At 36.1% G+C, this 23,697-nt stretch overlaps 1 protein-coding gene across 4 annotated transcripts in view; it reads right to left on the bottom strand.

Annotated features, from left to right (window-relative positions):
* Window positions 1–23,697, bottom strand: part of PPARG (peroxisome proliferator activated receptor gamma) — a 134,779-nt gene that overhangs the window by 97,153 nt on the left and 13,929 nt on the right. For 2 of the 4 annotated variants that reach the window (XM_060631794.3, XM_060631795.3), the window contains exon 2: window positions 13,406–13,482. The gene's annotated coding sequence lies outside the window, so the exon portion shown is untranslated. The remainder of the gene's footprint in view (window positions 1–13,405; window positions 13,483–23,697) is intronic. The other 2 variants (XM_060631792.3, XM_060631793.3) reach the window with 1 other exon arrangement.

Below are 23,697 nucleotides of genomic sequence, written 5' to 3'. Positions count from 1 at the left end.
GAGGTGATAATAAGTGATTTAAATGACTATCAAAATCAAGGAGAGAAAAGTTAGAGCACAGTCATTCTGCACAGTAGGTTCTAAGAGCAGAACTTAACATTAGTTCTTTCAATATCTAACTTACAGTACATACGCTTTACAAGGGAAAACACAGAACTCCAGTGCCATTCAGATGCTAAAGAATTATTTTTATTTGTTCAGTTTGTTTGCTTTGTCTTTCAACTTGATGAGTGATTCTAATAGAAGTGCCATTCTTGGCTGAAAAACCCTGGGATTTTACCTCTTTTGTGACATGGATATATGTTTCAAAGGACCTTCCCAAAGGTATCAACTGTACTGTGGAACAATGATCTCTCTTACTACTTTTCAGATTTTGAGTCTGAGGCCTTTCTCAACAGTGCCAAAAAGGCATTTGTGCCAGCTGTCATCTTATGTTCTCTGCTATGGTCTTCATTCTCTTCTGATTTGGACTCTTCACTCTCTTTTAAAAATACTGCCAAGTAAGTGAAAAGAGACAATGTCCTTCGTTTTACTCAAGCTGCTTGGAATTAAACCCCTGAGAGAAAGGTAACATCTATTCATAATAAATATTCTGTTCTTCAGGCTTCTCTTTTCTGGACTTCTTACAGAATGCCCAGAGGCCAGGCTCTCAAATTATCTAAATATAAACAAAATGCTTGTTTCCTGACTGAGACCTCATCTGCCAAGATTCCACTCAGACTGCTGATTTATAGGTGGCTCTAACTCTCAAAGTACAGAAGACTGTAACAGAAGTGGTGACACTGCCCGTGGTCAGGCAAGTAACAGCTAAAATAAAATCCACAGCACTCTAAAGAAGAAGAAGCAAATTAGGATAAAACATCCAGTTTCCTTCTCTTTTACCACTCAATACTTTTTATTCTACCTCTCATATTCTAAATATAGAATATATTCTACAATATCTTTTCGACATAGCTTATATGTATGTCATAGTAAACTGGTGACTCATTTTAAAATAATACTGTGGATTTTTAAAAAAAATACTTAAAATTGAATACACTTTTAAGGAAGAAATAAAAAATTCATTTATCCATTCCTTCAAGTACATATTTTCACAGGATGGCTGATTCTACACACTATGCTATGTCCACTCAAAACCCAGGATTACTAACTATAGAGCTTCCACTGAGCATTCGGTGTTTTGATACTTAGTTGTCCTGCCCAATATTTCAGTTTCTATCCAAGAATCAAAAAGCTATTTACTGAAGTCTGCATTTTTATGTAACCCATGTAAACAAATACTGTAAATCTCTAACTCAGGGTAAAGAAGGACCAATGCCAATCTGCAAGCTTGAAGCTTGGTAAAGAAACGGATAAGACATCTTCAGATCATTGGATCACTGAAGGTGAAGTTGGCTAACAATGAAATGTCAACTCTGGCTTAATTCTTCATCAGAAAGATGAGAAGAATCAGTGACTCTCAAAATAGCACTAAGTAAAATTCACAATATTCTAGAAAGTGGTATAAAGTACATAAAAACGTGTATTTGCAAAAATATTTTCTCATTTAAGAACACTAACCAGAGATGTCTCTGTTGATTCTGGCATGGCTGTAATGTCTCCACCATACCAAGCATTAAAGCTACAAATTGGCTTGCTGTTTGAGTGGTTTGAAAAAAGTATATTCCGTATCACTGAACTGCTGTAAATTTAAATCCATTTCCTGTAGTTCTCAGCTTCTTTTGGCAGAATACTTCTAACTAGCATGTAATAAACTATATTGTCATACCTCAGGGTTTTTATAACTCCATCTACTGGGGGTTGAGGAGGCAATAAGAACCCATAAGGAAGTAAATGTATCATGGTGACATTTTATAACATTTAGCTAGCCTGGGGACAACTGAAATCATGTGTTTAAGATGGGAAGTATTACTAAATTTGGGATGACTTCTTGTGGCATTATTTTTCCTTACACAAACATCACTACATTTGTTCAGAAATAGATTTGTTTTTTTTAAATCATTTTTCCTTCACAGTATAAATTATAAATTTTAAATTAATAGAAGATGGGAAACTAGGATACTAATTAATTTTTAAGTTACTACAAAAGATAATTTTGAAAAATCCTGAGATTTCCATTAACTAGTCAATTCCCCTAGTTTTTGTTTTTTTGTTTTTTCTTTGTTGTTGTTTTTGTTTTTGTTGTTGTTTTTGTTTTATAAGAAATCAGCCTAGTAGCCAAATGAAAAACAATTAAAATGATACAAAAACAAGGCAGGTACATGACTGTCTTAACATAATTAACATGTTTCTGAATTGTCATGGGGGAGACTGACAAGAACCATCAAAGCAGAGAAAAAACATGGAGAGAGTACTATATGAAGCCTCTACTGGTGACATTTTATTTTGTAATTGACTTTTCATTCATTTAATAAGTACTTATTGAGTTGTTACTGTGTAGCTGGCATTATGCTCTATGCTAAGGACACGCCAGAGAACAGGATATAGTCCTTGACTTCGAGAGTTTACAGTTAGCAATACAGTCAGACATTTTAATAATTTTTAATAAAGGGGAAAGGAATATACCTAAAAATTTTGATTTGTGAACTTAAAATTCAAGTCTCCTTTGAGCTCTAATTTTAGTTATCCCTGCTTGCAAATTCTTTTGATATATAAAGCTATATGACTGCCATATCCGTGAACAGACCAAAGTTGACCCATTCTACTCACTTAGAAAATTAAGTATTAGAAGGGTCTTTAAAGATCAATTTGTCTAACCTAATTTGTCTAACATATGGGGAAACTGTGTCTAGAAGAGGGAAAGAGATTTGATTAAGGTCACTTGGCTGCCATGTCTTTATTTTAATGAGTTTTTCTTCCAAGTAAGATATAACTTTGGGAATATCTTTATAACTAGTCCTTTTAATTTATGCTTACCTGACACCTTTCTTCTTCACCCTACCTCTTATCTCCACTGGGAGAGTGGGTCACATTAACCTCATTATCCTTTCTTACGAACTTAGTGGAAGCAGTCTTTTCTCCCCACAGGGTCTGTTTCTTTTCAATGGCCTTCCTGAGACCTCACCCCTATACTATTTCCTCTTCTCCACTGATGTGCTCTCTCCTGAGTTTACTTGACTTAGCTGCTCCAGTAGAATTGTCCTACTTGTTGCCAAAATTCTCAGTGGTCTAAAATCATTCCCTATTCACATACTACCTATTACTTGCTGAAACACTCTTATCGTTGGACATACATTCTAATCTTAAATGACAGTCTCCTTATAACTGTTAACGGCATTATTTCTTTCTTCATTCATCATTGATCTTATGCTGTCATTTTTATATTTTATTTCAGTAAAAAAAATACACGAGCTTGGGAGGCAGAAAGATCTCTGTTTCAATTCAGATTCCACCTCCCACTGGCAGTGTACTCTCAGGCAAGTTACTGAACCACGCTAAACTTTACTTTATTCACCTGTAAAATAGGGATAATCATAATTCCCGTTTTACAGGGTTTTGTGAGGACTAAATAAGATTATATATGTAGTTATTACCACAATGCCAGATAACTAGAGATACTATTTTCTTTCCCTTTTCCTAAAACCCTCTTCATTTGGCATCGATGATACCTCTCCTTCCTCCCTCTCATCTTCCTCTTCCAAACTTCACCTGTGTGGTTTTTTGTTTTTGTTTTTTTGAAGACCTCAGCTTCACTCTGTGCCAATGACACGCCAATCAGCAGGCTAATTCCGCCCTCTGAAATGAGGCTCATCCTGTATTCACATCTCTCTAGGAGGGATATTTCTTCTTAGATATTCCACCTTTCACTTCAAATTCAACAAGTCTAAAAGCAAGCTCATCTTCCTCCCCCCAAAAGTGTCCCTCCTCTCTATTTCTTTGAATATCTCACGTCTCTATATCAGCCAAAAGTTCATCTTTGACCCTTTTTTCTTTCATCCTCTTCATTTCTTAGTCACCAAATCTTCTAAGTTATCAAGATATCTCTCTCTGTCCCTTCCACAGAGAGCTTTTGTCTTTCCTCTTCCCCATCCCCACATCTTCAAGTTCCCAATGCTTCCTAGACAAAGTCCAGGTTCCTCAGTCCAGTGTTTGTTCCCTGCCAAACCCAGCTCTTTTCCTCTGTATGTGAACTTCCCATTGACTCTCAAGTGCAACATGCCCACCAATTATCTTGAACTTCCTACCCCATGATGCCTATGTTTACAATTTCCAGCTTCTTCCTTCTTATGTATCCATATCCTTTCTTCCAAGTGGCAAGCATCTAATGAAACTACTCACCACTCCAGCTCTGCATGTGTGTTTTCTGCCACAAATTTTTACTACATGTTTTTCCTCAGTCACACACTGCCCAGCTCTGTTATTTAATTCTCTCATGTGATATGTGTAGGTCCTGTCTTTGACATAAGACTGTGAGCAAGGACTATCTCATCTCTGTTTTGTCTAGAAGAGTGCTGGATATACGAAACTAGTTCAATAAATACTTGTTTAGTGAATAATACACATAAACTGGTTACCAAAAAAAAAAAAAAAGATGTCAGCACAAATAACCATCTTAGGCCTTTACCTGGCTTAGAAGTCCTGCTTCAAATGCAATAGAAAATTGAAAGACCATAACTAGTCTGTGAAATAAACGTTCTTCATTCCTGAATTATACAGGTAAAAAGTAGTTGATTAGGTACTTATGTGGTTTTATGGATTCACTTTCATTATTTGCAAAAAGAAAAAGCTTATGTAAAGGTTAAATCTATAAAATTACAAATACATATAGTATCATGGAAATTCTTTTCTTTTAATTTTTTTTTAATGTTTATTTATTTTTGAGACAGAGAAACAGAGCATGAATGGGGGAGGGTCAGAGAGAGAGGGAGACACAGAATCTGAAGCAGGCTTCAGGCTCTGAGCTGTTAGCACAGAGCCTGATGCGGGGCTCGAATTCACAGACTGTGATATCATGACCTGAGCCGAAGTCAGACGCTTAACCGACTGAGCCACCCAAGCACCCCTGGAAATTCTTTTCTTAAAATAAGTAAATTCTGTACATGCTTTGCATCTCTAGCTGGTAAATTTTAAAATGATATTTAGGCAAGGCTGTGTATAATACTATGTTTAGTTAGTAGAAATAAAAGTATATCTAAATCATTAACTTCAATTACATTATTTTAATACTGGTACAATATTTGCTAGGAATTGTGTTAAGTGCTAGGGATACCCAGAGAATAGTCTCTGCTCTTGAGAAGCTCCCTAATATTGACTACAGAACCAGTAATAGTCTGATATAATGATTGGTATATTCTAGTTATGAACCAAATGCTGTGAGAGGAACACTGGCAGTCTGGCAAGGCTGCACCGTAATACTTGTGGTAGCAAATTGGAGGGGACAGCCTGAAGGGGTAGGCTGAGGCTGACCACAAAGTTTCTAATGCTCCCTGAAAGAAAGGTAAAATGTAAACACACAGCGTTTTAGAAAGATAACTGTCAACTTGGAGGATGAAATGGAAACAGTAAACTGTTGAGTCAGATAACCTGCAATTTTCAGGTAAGGAAAATTTAAACTAAATCAACATCAGAGAAATTAAAAAGGTTGGAAAAACAAATGTAGAGTAGCAGCAATCAGTAGATTCATATATAGAAAGTTTGGCACTGGGGAGTAGAAGTGTACAAAAAATGTATTCTTAGACTCTTACTTGTTGTTGCTATTACTTTTATTTCAAAGTCTGATGGATAAAAATAGTCTATATACTGAGAACACAATTTGGCAGCATTTTTTATAACCATGTTTCACGGAAGGTGAAAGTCAAGTCACTCCAACACATTCCAGCTACCGCCCCATCCCAGGTCAGTTACTCTTTAAAAGGATGTGAACGTAAAGGAAGTTAGTCTACTTTGTCAGACACAGAGGCACTGCATTTTTAGAAGTGTGACTGCTTCTAGTAAGCACTTTTTCTGGTAAAATGTGATAGAGTACATATCTGTTACATGTCACTCTTTTCATATGGGTGCTTAAAACAAAATAAAAAAAAACTAAGTAATACAATAAAGGGGCTTAACGCCTTTCTTGAACAAAGATATTTTAAAGACATACTGAATAGTTACAGAGATTCTTTGAAATCCTATCATACAGATAAGCATTTAAGCAAATTATTTTGTAATTTCTTATTATGTGCCAATATATTATTATGGGGTCTAAAATTAAAATAACTAAATGCAGAAATATGTCAATAATTTCAACAAATGGCTCTTGCTACTGAATGGACCCCAGCAGGTAGGGCAACCAGGTATGTTCCTATAAATCCTTAAATTGCTGAAAACACATAATCAGAATTAAGGAAAGAAATAGCAGCAGGTCAAAAGGCAGAAACTGCATTCTGTTCCACTTTAATTGGTAATAAGAAAGTACAGAATAGGGGTGCCTGGGTGGCTCAATGGGCCAAGCATCTTACTCTTGATTTAAGCTAAAGTCATGATCTCACAGTCACGAGATGGAGCCCTGCATCCAGTGTGGAGCCTGTTAAGATTCTCTCTCTCCCTATGCCCCTTCCCTGTTTATACTCTCATGCTCTCTCTCAAAAAAGAAAAAAAAAAAAAAAAGTACAGGTTAAGCAATAAGGATATGCATTTCTGTAAAGCAACAAATAAAAACATTTTCAAGACACATTTCCAACAATGCACCCTCAAAAAAAAATTACTATGTACTAGGAAACAATCATCCTGATGGCAAAATGTAACACTTGTACAGTATTATACAGTATAATGGAATGGCTTCCACTTAAATCCCACCCTTTTAAAAAATGACTTGGATTTGGCCAGTGAATGGAGCACTGATCAGGGTGTTCTGGTGACTTTTACCTTGAGTAGGATGGAATAAACCACTTGTCCTCTGTCCACTTTGATTTCATTTGGAGAAGATAAAAATTTAAGGCAAAAATTCTAATAATACCTTAAAGCTATATATTACTGTAAGGATGTCCTAAGCCCTTTATATATTTGAACTTATTCGATCCTCACAATAAACATCTCCCACTTAACAGATAAAGGAATTGCGATCTCAAGTTTTAAGAAAGTGCTAATTAACAGAAGAGGAAATATTACAACCCATGATTTGGCTAAATCAACTCCCAAAACAGCAATGTTCTCTCGAATTACATAGTTAGCGTTCTTCTAAAGCATAGCTGGAGGTCAGTATTGGTAAAAAGTTGATGATTAAGTATGTCTATAGTAAAGAGACTGGCTACCTCAGTAGGAAGAGCATAGGGCTGTTGATCTCTGGGTCATAAGTTCAAGCCCCACATTGGGTCAAATACTTAAAAATAAAAATCTTCAAAAAATAATACAAATAAAAATAAACATCTACGTGTAGTAGGAAAAATCGTCTTCATTGTTTGTATGTAATTATTATAATACTTTCTGAATGGTACACCTTATATTTCCAATGAAACCAGCAAAAAATGTTTCATGGTTTAATAGTCATGCTAGATTTCTCTTCATATTCAAAATAGGTTGCTAAAAGAATTAGTTCTTGTCAATTATATTTATACGTCAGTGGTTACTTCTGGACACAAAAAAGTGCTCTCATCTGGAAGAAGTTCAACAGCACATTGTTAATACTCTACTCCTACAAAATAATTTTAAGGCTCCATGGGAATTTAGATTTGCACAAGTTATTAGGATGTGACCTTTCCCTTAGATTTCTTATTTTAGGATTGACTTAACATGGTATTTCCCCAGTGGGAGCTGTTGTACTTCCTTCGCAGATAAGAAAAATAGCAATCACAAATTATAGTGAGTAAACTTAGGAAAACATATATTTCTGTGATGCAGATGAAACCAGAATCATAAAAGTAGAGCCTGCACTACATATTCCTTGAGTTTGAGAGGAAAGCCATGTGGCTTGCTAACAAAAGAAAACAAAAGTCATGCCATTTTGGTATTTCCCTGAAATTTATACTTAATTGTTTTTTGTCCCAGCTACCAAGTCTTATGACTTTTAAAGATTATTAAAGATGTTTACGTCACTAAATTTCCTACGTCCTGTCTACTGAGAGTATAAAAGGTTAAAAATATCAAACTTTTAGTAATTTAAATGATTTCAGATCACAGGATCTGGACTGAAGGACAAGGAGTTCATCAGTACAAAGAAAAAATTGAACAAAATGAGAGAGATCACAGTTACTTCATGTTCCACAGAATAATAGTGGCTTCCAATGATTGACCTCTAACTATATGACACTGTGGTAGAATTGAGACACATGATTTGTAACATGGGAGTTATTCAAAGTAGCCAAAGAATCAAGCATGCTATAGCTAGGACTCTCCAGCTCCTTCTTGGTATTTTTTTTAAAGGCAAACAAAACTGTGGAAGGGGAGATGATGAGGACATGTACAGTTTTCCTAATTACGTGCCAAAATCCATTTTATACAGTGCTAGTTGATGAAAAAATTAAAATTAAGAAATTACAAAAAGACTAAAATATTTTTCTCTTCTAAGAATGAAAGCATAGGATATAAGTGAAAATTAAGGAACTGTCAAAAGTAATTTTTTATATCCTCTCTTATCAGATATATTTGTACAGTAAGTTTTTTAAAAATTACTTAAGGACACTGCTTCATTTAATTTATTATTCAAGAATCTCAAATAATCAATTCTACCATGTGTTCTGCAGTCTAACAAACTCTTAATTCAGAGTCTCTATATCACGAACTTTTTCTTTCAGGCTTAATTTTTAGGAATTAACCCTCAACATTTTACAGCTGCGACTAACATTTTTAAGTAAAGACAGTAGCCACGGTGGTTGACACACATTTTTTTCAGAAAATACTATGTAGCTTAGATAAAGTTAGGTTTCAAAACATTGTTTTCGAATGGAAAGAGAATATAGAAATCATTTACCACAAGTCCTTAATTGGGTAGACTTTGGGGGTCAGGGATAGCAATGTATTTATCAAATACTACATACACATATCAAAATATGTGTGTATATTAAGAACTAGAAGGCAACTTGTAGAATAGTTTGAATAACAATTTGAGATTACAGATAATTTTCTTCTTTAAATGATCCGTACTGTTATTACATTGCTTATTTGATATTAAAAAAACAATATACTGCACTGTAATTAAAAACTACAATCTCTGTTTCAGGTCATTAACTCTATCACTTAAACCCTCAAAGTTTAGAATGAAAAGCAAAGACAATCACCCCTAATCTTTTTCCTGTTCGTTGGAATACATTTTAACCATGTAATTTTGTACCTTAAAATTTTCTCTGTGTCTTTATTCTGAAGTAACTATTCCCCTCGAATATTCAAGGCACAAGTTTAGAATATTTGATTTAGATAAATCTTTTTTAAACAACTGATCTGTATCCATCTCTCCAGAAGTCCTACTTTGTAAAACCCACATTTTCAAAAGCAGTCATTCCTTTCTAACCAGCAACATGTGGACTTGAAGGACATTAAGGGACCTGCAACACAGTCTACATTTTATTTAAATTTGGCATAACCTCAGGAAATGATCTGCAACTCCCTGGAATTAAGTCGGTTTTTTCCTAACCAAAAACAAAACAAAACAAAAAGCACCAAAACCCCCATATTATTCTGATACCTAAACTTGGTGAAGCCCCTCACTCTCCACCCTCATTCTACTATCACACATACATATTTCTACAAACAGAAATCATTTAAATGTATACTTTGGAGGAAATACATTTCTGTTCATATTGCTGGTAATATGTCTCCAGAGCAATTTGAAATGCCTTAAATACTAATGATGAGAGACGAATACAGTTGCTCAAACCCCTTAACATAGAAACTCCTCTTCCAGCAATGTCCCCAAACAGCTATTTTTTTAAAAAGTGAAATACGTGCATGAAGACATTCACTATATGTAACGATACAGAATAGTAATTGTATAATAAAAAAACTTGAAACTACCTCAAAACTTGCTTAGTAAGTCATGTGGTACATGTATTATTGTGTTGCCACTATGACAAATCTGGAAGCCAGGTAGAAACAAAGAAAGATTTATATGATCTAACAGTAAAAGAAGCAAAAATGCCACATATACTATAATTACTAGTAAGTAAAAAATGTGAACACATTAATAAGATCTGGAAGAAACTATGCACAAATAAGAATGTCATCTTTTATTTAAAAATATTTTTTCAGTCATAAAAATGTCTTAGAAGAATTTAGTGTAAAATGAAACAAACCCCATAATCAAAATTCAAAAGCAGAAGCAATTTGTTCTAGTTCCTAATCTTATTTCTAAATGTACCACCTACCTGCCTCTTAGGTTTTAAAAGTAAACATTATCTCTGTTCCAATCCTGAAGCTCTGAATTCATACACAGCAGTACAGCTAGGCAGAGAGTTTATTTACAGAGGGCAGGACTGAACTTTGCATGTGAGCACATACAGAAGACGATAAAGATCGTTGTGTCCTATTAGTAATTTACAGAATTGTGATTTACTCCACCCAGTACACCTATAATTGAATTCCTCAGCCATAAAATCATTGGGACCAAACAAGCTCAGATATCTTTTATCTAAACCCTTTTTTCTCCCTTACCATCAGTTAACATATTTCTTATGAGGCTTTTCTTCTTTTTATAGATTCATTTGTCTTAGTTATAAATTAACCTCACAAGCAACTCTCCCTACCACCCAGCTCTGTTTCCTGTGTACCAGGATTCCTTTTACACACACAATTTATGATACAGGGGCCATTTAAACTGCCAGTTGGTAAATGATGCCCAAGGAATCATTTCTAGATTAATAATAAAATTAAAAACTCCTAAGAATAAATGCCCTCAAGCAGATATTCTCCTTACAGCTGGGCACCCTGGCAAAGAAGTAAAATGTTAACTGCAGAAAACCTGTTATTTCCTTTTGGTTTTTCAGAAAAATTGCGGTAAAATATACACAACATAAAAATTTACCATTTCAACCATTTTTAAATGTACAATTCAGTAGCACTGAGTACATTCACACTGTACTCCATCACCACCATCCATCTCTGGAACTTTTTCATCTCCCCAAACTGAAACTCTGTCCCCATTAAACACTAACTCCCATCCCTCCCTCCTCCCAGTCTCTGGCACCCACCACTCTACCTGCTGTCTCTATGAATTTGACTGCTCTAGGGACAAACGTCTGTTTTTTTCTTGTTCCACCTGAAGTGTGTAAAATAGTGTAGTTTTCTAAATTGGTTGAACACACAAAGAGATTTTCTGGCAAAAGTAAAAGACTTCAGGGAAGAATTCCTAATATTTAGCATTTAATTTTTTATGCCCAAATGCTTGGATGTGGACCAAACACTCATATTCAGATGCCAAAGTATGTACCTGCCCCTTACCTTTTGTCTTTCAAGAGGTTGGTCTTTCAATTTTAAATGGCTTTAGGTTTTTCTAAAGTTACACTGGTTTTCTAACCAAAGTTAATCCTACTATCGATTTCCTTTAAGAATCAAAGGTCCCTTAGTACTAGTTGTATTCACCGAATTCCCAGACATTTAACTTAAAAACGTGATCTTCCCTCATCTTCACCATTCCAATATAAGACTCCTAATTTTAAGTTCTTGTTCAGATGTTGCCTTGGGTAATGAAGATTGGTGGACCAAGAGGTTATTAATGAGATCTAAATGCTTTCACAGTTTGGGTTTGAAAATTCAAATCAGACACTGATTGTCACCAACTAAAAACTTTGCTAAGAGATGGTTCCCGAGAAGGCAGAGCCTTGTGGAATTTTCCCACTCACAGGTCTTCCAGGGGACTGAAAGTAACTGGCTGAAGTATTAAGTGGAAATCAAACTTGTGGAGATGGGGACTGCAGTGTGTATGGACAGGATTAAGAAACACAGCTCAAGGAGTTATCCTTGATGAAAAGAAGGCCCCTGCTTCTCTCTGTTCTAAGATCTGCAAACAAACAGAAACTCACCCTATAAATCAATGAAAATCTACTAAGAATGATTATTTAGGGACTCCAGTGTGACTTTTTTTCAAAGTTTATTTATATATTTTGTGAGAGACGGAGACAGCACGAGTAGGGGAGGGGCAGAGAGAGAGAGAGGGAGAGAGAGAATCCTGAGCAGGCTCCATGCTGCCAGTGCAGAGCCTGATGCAGGGTTCGAACTCATGAAACTCTGAGCATGACCTGAGCCGAAACCAAGAGCTGTATACTTAACCAACTGAGCCATCCAGGTGCCCCTCCAGTGTGACTTCTAAAGAACTTTTTATTTTGAAATAATCTGAGGCTTACAGAAAAGTGGCAAAGATAGAGAGCTCCCATGTACATTTCACCTACCTTCCCCTACTGCTAACATATTACAACCACAGTACAGTGATCTAAACTAATAAACTGGGGCACCTGGGTGGCTCAGTTGTTAAGCGCCTGACTTTGGCTCAGGTCACGATCTCATGGCTAGTGGGTTCGAGCCCCATGTTGGGTTCTGCGCTGACAGCTCAGAGCCTGGAGCCTGATTCTGATTCTGTGTCTCCCTCTCTCTCTCTCTCTCTCTCCACCCTCCCTCTCTCTCTCTCCAAAATAAATAAATATTTCTAAAAAACTAATAAATTAATGTTGTCACAATACTATAAACTACTTTATTTGGACTTCATCAGTTTTCCCACTAATGTCCCTTCTCAGTTCCAGGATCCATTCCAGGACCCCACATAGCATTTAGTTGCCATGTCTTCTTTTTCTCCAGATCTGGGTAGTTCTTCAGTCTTTCTTCTTTTAAACAACTTTGTTGAGGTATAAGTGATATAGAAAAACTGTACATATTTAACTGCACATTTACTTGTTCAATAATCTACCTGTATCAATATGGAATCACATATGTATATTTTATTTGGGGAGCTATAATTCAATAGTATAGCTATTTAGTTGCTCAAATTATTTCAGCTTTGGCCATCTGGAGCTGGAAAATTTTGAGCAATAAAATAAATATCTGTAGTATCATATTTTAACCCCCAAATAAAATACATGAGTATTGGATATTGAAATTACTTTCTCCTTTGTGAGTAGGGATCATGGTTGCATGGCCTACAGGGAACCAGGCAAGATATTACTTTTTTTTAATCTCAATTTAATTGTAAATATCATAGGAACCTAAAATAATATACTTGTACTGAGACTTATTTCTAAGGATCTAAGTTATTTTTCAACTTCTAGGTCACTCTTCTATCTTTGTTTTGTCTGTGACAAATACATTACTGGGTTCTCCTTCAACTGACTGGTAAATTATATAGTAGAAGGTATTCTGATAGCCAAAATAAATTCCCTCTAAGAAATTTTACAATAAAATACTATGAAGAATTTGCATGTTCTTTTAAAAAAATACTTTAAAAATACCAATAAGTAAAATAAATTTTAATATGAATTTAGAATAAAATAATAAATTCTGCATTTACCTACCGTGGAAGGGTGACTCTTGTTTGAGAAAATGACCTTCTTGTACACTGTGGCTTAAAGTTGATGTCTTTCAAATCTGAATAATTAAAACAAAAAAAACACAAAACTTTTGATATACATATACTCAAAGTTTTCAGACAACCTATGCTGCCAAAATGTACAAGCACAAATACATTTATTTTCTCTGTTGTATTTCATTCTGAATGTTTGTTTTCCCTTATTTTTATATTCTCTAGAAGTAACCAACAGACTACCAACAGACTCACTGTAAATCACACAGGGCTGGAGAATATTCTTAAAGAGACATGTATTAGATTCATTTCACCTACTTTCCTACTCTGTCACTGATCAGGAGTTAAGGTCCTTTATCTCATTCATCTTTTTTAAAAATTTTTTTAAAGTTTATTTATTTTTGAGAGAGAGAGAGAGAAAGAGAGAGCACACATGAGCAGGGGAGGGGCAGAGAGAGAGAGGGAGACACAGAATCGGAAGCAGGCTCCAGGCTCTGAGCTGTCAGCACAGAGCCCGACGCGGAGCTTGAACTCACAAACTGCGAGATCGTGACCAGAGCCAAAGTCGGATGCCTAACCAACTGAGCCACTCAGGCGCCCCTACTCATTCATCTTTTATGTCAAATTAATAATGACACTTACATTATTGGACAGACTTTAGAAAAACTAGATCTTAAAAGGATTAATAACCTCAAAAGACAGGTGTTTGATAAAGGTTAGAGACAGCAAAGATGCTATTTATTGAAATATAGAACTTCATTTTAGATGGCACATGGCTGTTACATGGTTACAGTAAAATTATAGGCATGTGTCACAATCATTTAGGGACAGAAGATGCAGCACATTCCACGTGGAGATTTTTAAAAGGAAAACCCAGAGAGTAGAGTATTCAAGTAAATGTGCCAAAGGTCTCAGGATTCATATCCCTGGTTCTTATGAAGGGCGCAGGGATTCTAGAATAGCTGTACATTCCATAAAGACAAAATAGCATCTAGTTCCAAAGCCTTATCATCATGGCCTTAAATGCCCCAACATCCAGACCTGATGACCTGCACAGTCTAATCGATACAGAATTCTAAATTTTTTTTTAATTCTACACCTTTGTAAGCTTGGAACTTGCAAAAACTATTCTATTACTTGATACATAACATAAAAATAGTGGATCATGAGTATAAAGTGTTATCCCATTTTGTTATTTCTAACTTGAAATATAAACTATAGCCAATGTATTTTGTTTGTTGCTCTAGCATTATTTAATACTTCTTGTTGGGAACTGAAAATTTCTTAATGTAGACTCAACATTAATAACAACTGTTTGTTTTCAGAATGGGAAATATTCTTCTATGGAAAAATCTGATTTGTTAGTGTTTCATTTCTGTATGTTTTGTTTTCTGACTGATTACTAACCTATATGAGAGCAATTTACATAAATGCTCTCTGATTTGTTAGTCAAAACCGAAGGAGTACCCACACCAAAACTATTCATTACATATAACATGTATAACACATGAGAAATAACTTTACCTATAATGGGCTACCACTTTGACATTTTTTTACACTTAATTCAACTAAAAATTCAACTGAGGCGCCTGGGTGGCTCAGACGGTTAAGGGTTTGACTTCGGCTCAGGTCACAATCTCACAGTTGGTGGGTTTGAGTCCCGTGTAGGGCTCTGTGCTGACAACTCAGAGGCTGGAACCTGCTTCAGATTCTGTCTCTCTCTCTCTCTCTCTCTCTCTGCCCACCCCCCCCAACTCATATTCTGTTTCTCTCTGTCTCAAAAATAAACATTAAATTTTTTTTTTACAATTCAACTAACTATATGGGGGAAAAAAGGAAAGAATATTAATAAAGAAAAATTTGAAAAAATCTCCATCTGAAAAATTAAAGAATGTTGATTCCAGATTAAGGTAAATCATACTAGCAATGCTTGACACTGGTCTCAATTTCCCTTTGACATATATATGAATTCATAAAGAAGTAGACAAGAACAAAGTAAACTGCCATGTGTTCCTAGCTTGTGGCCCTAAGAGTTGGATCAAAGAGAAAATTGGGCCAGCTCCTGCAGCTTTCAGAGGCAGACAGGTTTCCATAACCTCCCCCAGGAACCCCTCCTATAACTGAGATCAGTAATCTCCTTTCTGAACACATTCAGAATTGCATTGTACCATACACTGAAGGTGTAGTTTCCAAACATAAACTACAGTAGGGAAGAAACAAGATCCATTTGGGGGGTAATGCATACCAAGGATCTTCCACATTCTCCACCTGGTCAGTTAATTACAGATTGGTTTATACTCATTAGATTGTAAATCCTTCTACTCATCCCTATAAACCAGAGAACCAAGACTGTGAAAACAGCAGACAAACCCCTTACATTTCAAGAGAACCCACATTCAATAGGGGCTGTTCATATCTACTCATCCAACTTTTTAGGTTCTACTAAAAATCCTCATGCAGATGTAAATAGATAATAACTTGGGCCAAAGGGCAATTTAATCAGACTAATTTGTCTGAAATGGTATAAACGGCAAAAGCTGACTTTTGAAACAACTTTCAGAAAACAGAAAAATAATTAACAATGAGAACCATCAAAAACTTATCAAAGAATTACTTCCCAAAAAGCTCTGGGACTAGATAATTTTCTAGATTATTTTTTTGTAACTTTCAAGGAAGAGATCATTCATTTTCTTGTGACAAAATTGAATGAATAAAAACATATACAAACTTGTGGTCAAATTACTTTTTCAAAAAGAGCGTAATATTGATATTAAAAGGGTGCCTGGGTAGCTCAGTCAGTTGAGCATCCAACTTCAGCTCAAGTCATGATCTCATGGTCTGTCTGTGGGTTCGAGCCCTGTGTCAGGCTCTGTGCTGATAGCTCAGAGCCTGGAGCGTGCTTCAGATTCTGTGTCTCCCTCTCCCTCTTCTCCTCCCCCACTTGTGTTCTATCAAAAATAAATATTAAATAATTTTTTAAAGAAAAAAAAGTAGTGAAAAACAAAGAGAAAAATACCAGTCCCACTTATTAATACTGATTTAAAATTATAAGTAAAATGCTAATGAGCAAATCCAATCATATACTAAAGGAACAAACCACCATAATCAGGTTGGATTTACCTCAGGTAAAGATTTACCATCAGAATATCAATTAAATAACATGTCACAGCACTAGGTCATATTTTAAAAGAAATGAGATGATTATCTCAAACAACGCAAAAAATACTGAATAAAATTCAACATCCATTCTTGACATTGTTCCTTTAGAAAACTAAGAACCTTTAATAATGGGGATATTTATCTCACTCAGACTTACAACCAGTATCATCTTATTTGTGAAATATAATGACATTTCCCAAAATGTGTTCTGTAGGTAGCCAGTTCTTTAAGACTTTCCAACAGAAAAGTTCTACCATAAAAAAATTTGCACGTGTTACTCCTTTTTTTTGGAGATTAACTTATTAATCTCCAAAAGTGCATAAGAATTGAAAAAAAAACAGTAATAATCTGCCTTAACTCCTCAAACTTATTTGAACATGTTTCTTCACTTTCTATTATTTCACTTCTCAACCCACTTTGCTACTGACACTTAAGCAAAATTTACAAGTTGTTTCCTTCTTGCTAAATTCATTAGTCTCAATTTTCAATTCTATTTATCCAAAGTTGCTCTGGTGTTTGAAACAAGTGGTTCTCCTTCAGGGAAAAATGCTCTGATTTGCAGTATTTGCCAATTTCGGTGGTATAAATACTTCCACCGTGACTGAGTTCATGCTACCAACATGACGTCACTGAGCATGGAGATGGAAAGAACAGGCGAAGTGACACACGCTATACAGCATTTCTACCATACGGATATAATGAATGTATAATGTATAATGTATACAATGTATAATGTATACATGATTAGGAAGGATCAACAGTGTATAATGATTAGGAAGTGATGCCTGTGGTGTTTATTATGTTTGTTTTTTGTTTTTGTTTTTATTAAAAAATTTTTTAAATTATATATAGAGAGCACAAGCTGGGAAGAGGGGCAGAGGGAGAGAGAGTCCCAAGCAGGCTCTACACTCAGTACAGAGCCTGATGGGGGGCTCAATTCCATGACCCTGGGATCATGACCTGAGCCAAAATCAGAGTCAGGTGCTCAACCAACTGAGCCACCCAGGTGCCCCATCCCTTTGTTGTGTTTTTTTTTAACATAACTTGTTTAAGAGCAAGTATACACCACTGTATTTTAAATAATGGTTGTGGATAATAACTGGCTTACAAAAATCTTAAAATTTTAACAGCTGACTCTCACAAGCCAGTCTGAGCTGGCTCTAGCACGCTGGTGTTCTATAGTATTTGATATTTGGTCCATCCTTTATCACTGAAACTGTCTCCTTCTTTAGCTGCCTGAAGACCAGTTTCTCCTAGTTCTCATCTGGTCATATGACTACTACTAGGGTGGCTTTTCTTGGTACCTCTTCTTTCTGAGTGTTTCTATTTTATGTGTCCTGAAAGTTCCTTCTTGGCTCACCCTTTTCCATAAACACATCTGCTTGCTTATAGCTCCTCCATCTTTATCTGTAACCACAACTGTTCTCTCAAGAGTTCTAAATTTGTATTTCCAACTTTTTTTTGGACACTGCTACCTGAGATCCTTCAGGAACCTCAAACTCAACACCACCCAAACTAACAATCCATCTTCTCCCTCTAAAGAATGAAAGAAACACAACTCAACTCATAATTGGGCCACTCCTCGTTCCCTGTAAGATTAAAAGGAATTCCATTCTTTACTCAGGTATTTCAAAATATGTTACAGAAGATTCAGTTCATAATCACAAGCCACGCTTCTCATATCCCTTTTCCCTACTTCCCTTCAATTTTTTTCACACACTGCACTCTCCAAAATGTCTCCTTCACCTAAACCCCTCCTCCTCAACATTTTCTCCATTCCCAGCCCAGTAAATCCATAATCTCTCCATCTTCCTCCCCTTTTCCAGCACTTTAAGATGCCCTCCAGCTTTTCATACCCGGTTCATTTTTACTCATTCTCCAGCAATTCCTCACAAAAACTAGGAAATGACCTTCCTTGCAAGATCAACTTTTCTAAGGGTAAAGGAACAGGGTGTTGTACTATCAAAAGAAAATTCCCTTTGGTGGACTGGGAGGAAACTGAAAGTATATGAACTTACCCAAATGACTAATTTTTATCCCATCAAACCAAATCTTTCACTAAATTCCCCCTAAATGCTGGCTGATTCCATTACAGTCCAGACTCAAGAAGGGCCAATTATATTCTTCCTTAGACGTTCACAACAGTCATATAAAACTTCCTATTAAATTTGCCTTTTGATCCTGAGATGACAAAAAAAGACTTTTGCGTAAGAGACTCAACAGGTAGAGGAAAATGGAAATGAACAATCTCTTAACAGTGGTTGGTTTTAAGTGATAGTGGAATTACTGAACGTAAGTTACAGATCTGGTGATTTACCTTGTCACAAGTTACAAGAGTAAGTACTTAAAGTTTCTTAGCACTTACAAGACACGCAAACTGATGCAGTGAACCAGAACAACTAAAAGTTTAGGTCTAATCCACAGTTATACCTGAATACAGTTTATATTTGTGTAGATCTAATTGTTAAGTGTGGAATGGTGGTAGTGGTAATGGTGGTGAGAGTGGGAGTGTAGACATCTCATTCTCTAGCAAATTAAATACTGCAAAATTAGGCTGTTTGTTAAAGAATACAAGACAGGGTGGCTGGGTTCAAACTATTTGGGTTCAAATCCTAGTTTTATCACCTGGCAGGCTATTTTTACCTTTCTGTGTTTATTTCTTCATCTGAAAAATAGAGATAACAGTGTGTACTTTCTATGGTTGCTGGAAGAATAAAATGAGATAATGTACGCAACGCTTAAAACAGAGCCTGACACAGAATAAGTACTCAATAAACATTAATTATTACTATCAACAGCTAGATTACTCTTTTGGTGCTTGAGAACAGTCCTTTAGAAGGATAGTTTAGTGACATTTTGGCTAAGGATTTAAGCTGTGGAGTAGACTAAAGGGTAGACTGAATGCAAAGAAAGCATTCTCTAAACATGAACTCATACGGTTACATTTATAAATCAATTATAAACTAAGTTATCCTAGTGACAATATAACTCCAAAAAGTCATGATAGCTACTTAGGATTAGGAAGTAGAATGAGACTGTAGATTGGAAATAAAAAATGACAATTATTTGTTGAGCATCTGATATTTGTTAGCAGTGTTCTGGGCTCTGAGGATAAAGAATGAACAAAACAGACAAATGTTCCAGCTCTTGTGTAATTGCATATATGAAGATGTAATAAAAAACCTAGATCATGAAGGATCATATGATATATCTCATGTAACTGGCATTTGGAAAAAGAGATAAAACTAAGGTTGTTAGAGACAATTAGGAGTTACTTCAACAAGCTACTATGCTTTACCAGGATTTACAAATCAAGGTCTATTGACCCCCTTCTCTCAATATGAAGATCAGTGATTCAAAAAATTTTTATAAAACCAATCAAAATCCATGTGTAAATCTCAGAAAGAGCAACATAAACATTTTGTTCATGCTAAATTCAGGATAAAAAAAATCCATACTTCATCATTTGACAAGTAGATAAAAACACATTTTATTTCCATATTCTAGTTAGAGACCTAACCAAAGACAGACAAGTTAGGAATTGGGAAACAGAGAAAAAAGGAAGAAAGCCATTAGAGGCGAGAAACAGAGAAAGGGGAAAGAAAAAAAAAAAAAGGAAAAAAGAGAATATAGGAAATGGCAAAAATGAGGGGGAAATAAGGAGGGTGGGAAAGAGAGGGAATTAGAAGGAGAGCTAGAGCAAGAACTGAGGGGACAGCCAGAGGACCTCAAAAATCCAGATTAGTCACAGGTAATAACTTTTTATGTTTAAGCTCAGCTATTCACTGGCTATAAACATCAGAAACTGTCATCATTGGTATTTTATATATTATACAGAAATTAGAACCCACTAAATTATATAACCACACTGGTATTTTTACACTGATAACTACAGACAAATGCTACCTTCAGAAGACTACCCTGGCTTTTCTCTAAATTCACATTTTCCCTACTTTGGTGCCTATGCTCATACTATTTTTCCATTTGAGATGCTTTGTCCACCATCACCCCACATCCAATGAACAAGACTCATTAAATATTTATTTAGTACCTACTATATACCAGGCACTATTCTAGGCACAATTCAAAATTTTACACATATTTTAATGAAAATGGGTTATTTTAGGAAAATATTCTACTAGAACAAAAATGATTTCTTTCTTCTGCAGTTAACCTTTCTCTTCATTTGATACCATAAGCACTAAAAAAATAACATTCCTTACTTAAAAGCATTCTAGAATCTTCCCCAAAATATAGTGAGGATAACACTCCCATAGGAGTGTAAGTCCTACAGATCCTCCAAAGTGCAATTAATCTGTATTAATTCCAGCTGCTAAATGTTGACAGTACAGTTTTGAAGCTTATAATAACTATGTCTAAATGTTAAATAGCAGGGGTACCTGGGTGGCTCAGTCAGTTAAGTGTCTGACTCTTGATTTCCACTCAGGTCACGATCTCGCAGTTCATAGGATCAAGCTCCGCCTTGGGCTCTTTGTGGACAGCATGGAGCCTGCTTGGGATTCTCTCTCTCCTTCTCTCTCTGCCCCTCCCCCACTTGCTGTCTCTCTCAAAATAAATAAATAAACATTTTTAAAAAGTTAAGTAAGAGGTGCCTGGGTGGCTCAGTTGGTTGCTCAACTTCGGTCAGGTCAAGATCTCACAACTCGGGTTCGAGCCCCGCGTTGGGCTCTGTGTTGACGGCATGGCCTACTTCAGATTCTGTGTCTCCCTCTCTCTCTGTCCCTCCCCCACTCACACTCTCTCAAAAAAAAATTAAAAAAAAAATAAAAACAAAAATAATTAAAAAATAAAAAGTTGAATAATAAAAGTAATTTGAAATTTCACCCCCATCAAAATGGAATCCCAAAGACATTCCCAAAATGGGTAGTCATGGCTGATCTTGTTCAACCCAAGCAATATATCACAGGAGGGAGAACGAATGATTTTAAGATCAGCAGCATGACTGTGATTTAGATAACTTGCTTCTGCAGATATAAACATCACTTGGATGAGGAACTTACCACAAATATTAAAGGTGGAATTAAATGATGGGTGAGAAGCCATTAGAACAGTACTTTCTTTAAAAAGAACTGTGGAACTAACTGTACAGATATGCTTAAAATTGAATGTGCATTCAAATTTAGGTAAACATAATTACAAATTCTGATGAAAATGTCTAGATACTTAGTATACACTGGTGTTCCAATACAGTCAACAGCGAAAGAAATATGTTCTATGAAATTAATATTATAGGCTAGGGAACTGCTAGGGAATCACCCTATAAGTCATCCGGTTTATTTGTACTATTAAACAATACGTCTTGACATTTTGCATGAATGTCTCTACTGACATAGTATTCACTTCCTCACGACGCTTCTCCCATCATTGGACAATTGCAGTAATTAGAATCCTTACATTGAGCTGAAGCATGCCTCCTTTTCATTTCTAAAAATCCTTTGACAAAGGGCTATCTAGGATACAGGAAGCTCCGTAAGTCTTGCCTACTGCTATACTCTCAGTGGCTAGCACAATGTGTGACACATAGTAAACATGCCATAAAAATGAGTACATGGCTGATGACTGCCTACAGGACTCAGTCACGAAGTCCAGTCCAGTTGTCCTTTAGGGCTCCAACTCTGAGGTGAAGGAACTTTTCTTTCCAATCCTTGTGGATACTTTTACAAAATGCGAAATTATGTGGTTGAATGTCATGACAATTTAAATGCTTATGCTTCCATTTGCACTTACCTTGTACCAACTCAGAAACTAAGGGTTTATAAGCAGATCAGTCTCATTTTCCCTACCTCTTTGTTCCTACAGGCCCTGCTCATTTTATGTCCAGATGTTGCGATAGCCTCCTGTTTTCCCTGCACCCTACTGCCAAATTAATCTCCTGATTAAATCATCCCACTCCTTTTCTCAAGACCTGGAATCTCACCACTCCTTATAAGATAAAACCCACACTCCTTTGCCTGCATTCCAGACCCTTTCTCATCTGACCTAAAATCTGTATCTCCAACCATATTTCTCCTACTCACATACACGTACTACATCCACTTCAAATGCGTTGATCTCTGCAGAGTTCCCCCCAACCCATGCTTACGCATTATTCTAGGCTTTGTTTTCTTAGGCTGGATATTCCTTTCCCCTCCTTTTAGGCTGCCTCAAACCCTGAACTTTTTTTTTCTTTGTTTTATGGGGAAAAATTCACAGAACACAAAATTAACTATTCTAAAGTGCACAACTCAGTGGTATTATGCACATTCTTCAAGCTGTGCAACCAGCACCTCTATCTAGTTCCAAAACATTTTAATCACCTCAAAAGGAAATCCTGTACCCATTAAGCAGTCACTCCCCCTTCCCCCAGGCCCTGGCAACCACTAATCTGCTTTCTTTCTCTATGGATTTGCCTCTTATGGATATTTCATATTAAAGGAATCATACTTAATTCCCGTGTTTCTTTTTCTGTATATATTTTTTTGTTTTCTCCCCCAAAGATCACCCTGTCAATCTTTGAATTTTTCAAGTTTGTTTAACCCATCTACATGGTTTTTTCTGGGTACACCCTCCACTCCCCACCGATGTGCCATTTCCTGAACTTTTGTAGCATTTGCTTTCTGTCTTACTTATTTTAGCTCTTAATCATATACTGCTCTGAAGTGTTCGTTACATGTTTCAATTTCACCCCATTTTGATTCATGTGGACTATAAACTCCTCCTTCTAGCAGCTTTGGTGTCTCCCTTTGTGCCTACAACCTACCTGAACATGTGTGCCATCCACAGTTTCCAGCCATACACAAATGAATAACAAAACTAAGGAAACAAATCTGGATCATCAACAAGAGAAAGCTTCAAATTCATTTCAGTTCATCTTTCTTTTTATCAGGCTCTACCCTCCCAGCCATTTTGCTTCTCTCTCTTGGTATTTCTATCAGGGCCCTTTTTTGCCCTAGTAGGAGGTGAACAGGTGTGGCTACAGAAGGATAATGGCAGGCTGCCCAAGGGTGGAGAGTGCAAATTCCCTGCATTGATCTTTTGCTAAGGGACTCCTACCTTCATTCTATATCCACAGAGGGAAAGCCTGCTGAGAAGAGGGGGTGTACAGAGATGTCACAAGGCCA

The sequence above is a fragment of the Panthera onca genome, chromosome A2 (genome assembly GCF_046562875.1).
Source record: "Panthera onca isolate mPanOnc1 chromosome A2, mPanOnc1 haplotype 2, whole genome shotgun sequence".
Taxonomy (NCBI): domain Eukaryota; kingdom Metazoa; phylum Chordata; class Mammalia; order Carnivora; family Felidae; genus Panthera; species Panthera onca.
The sequence above is the reverse complement of the archived record's forward strand: the minus strand, read 5'-3'. Positions and strand labels throughout refer to the sequence as shown.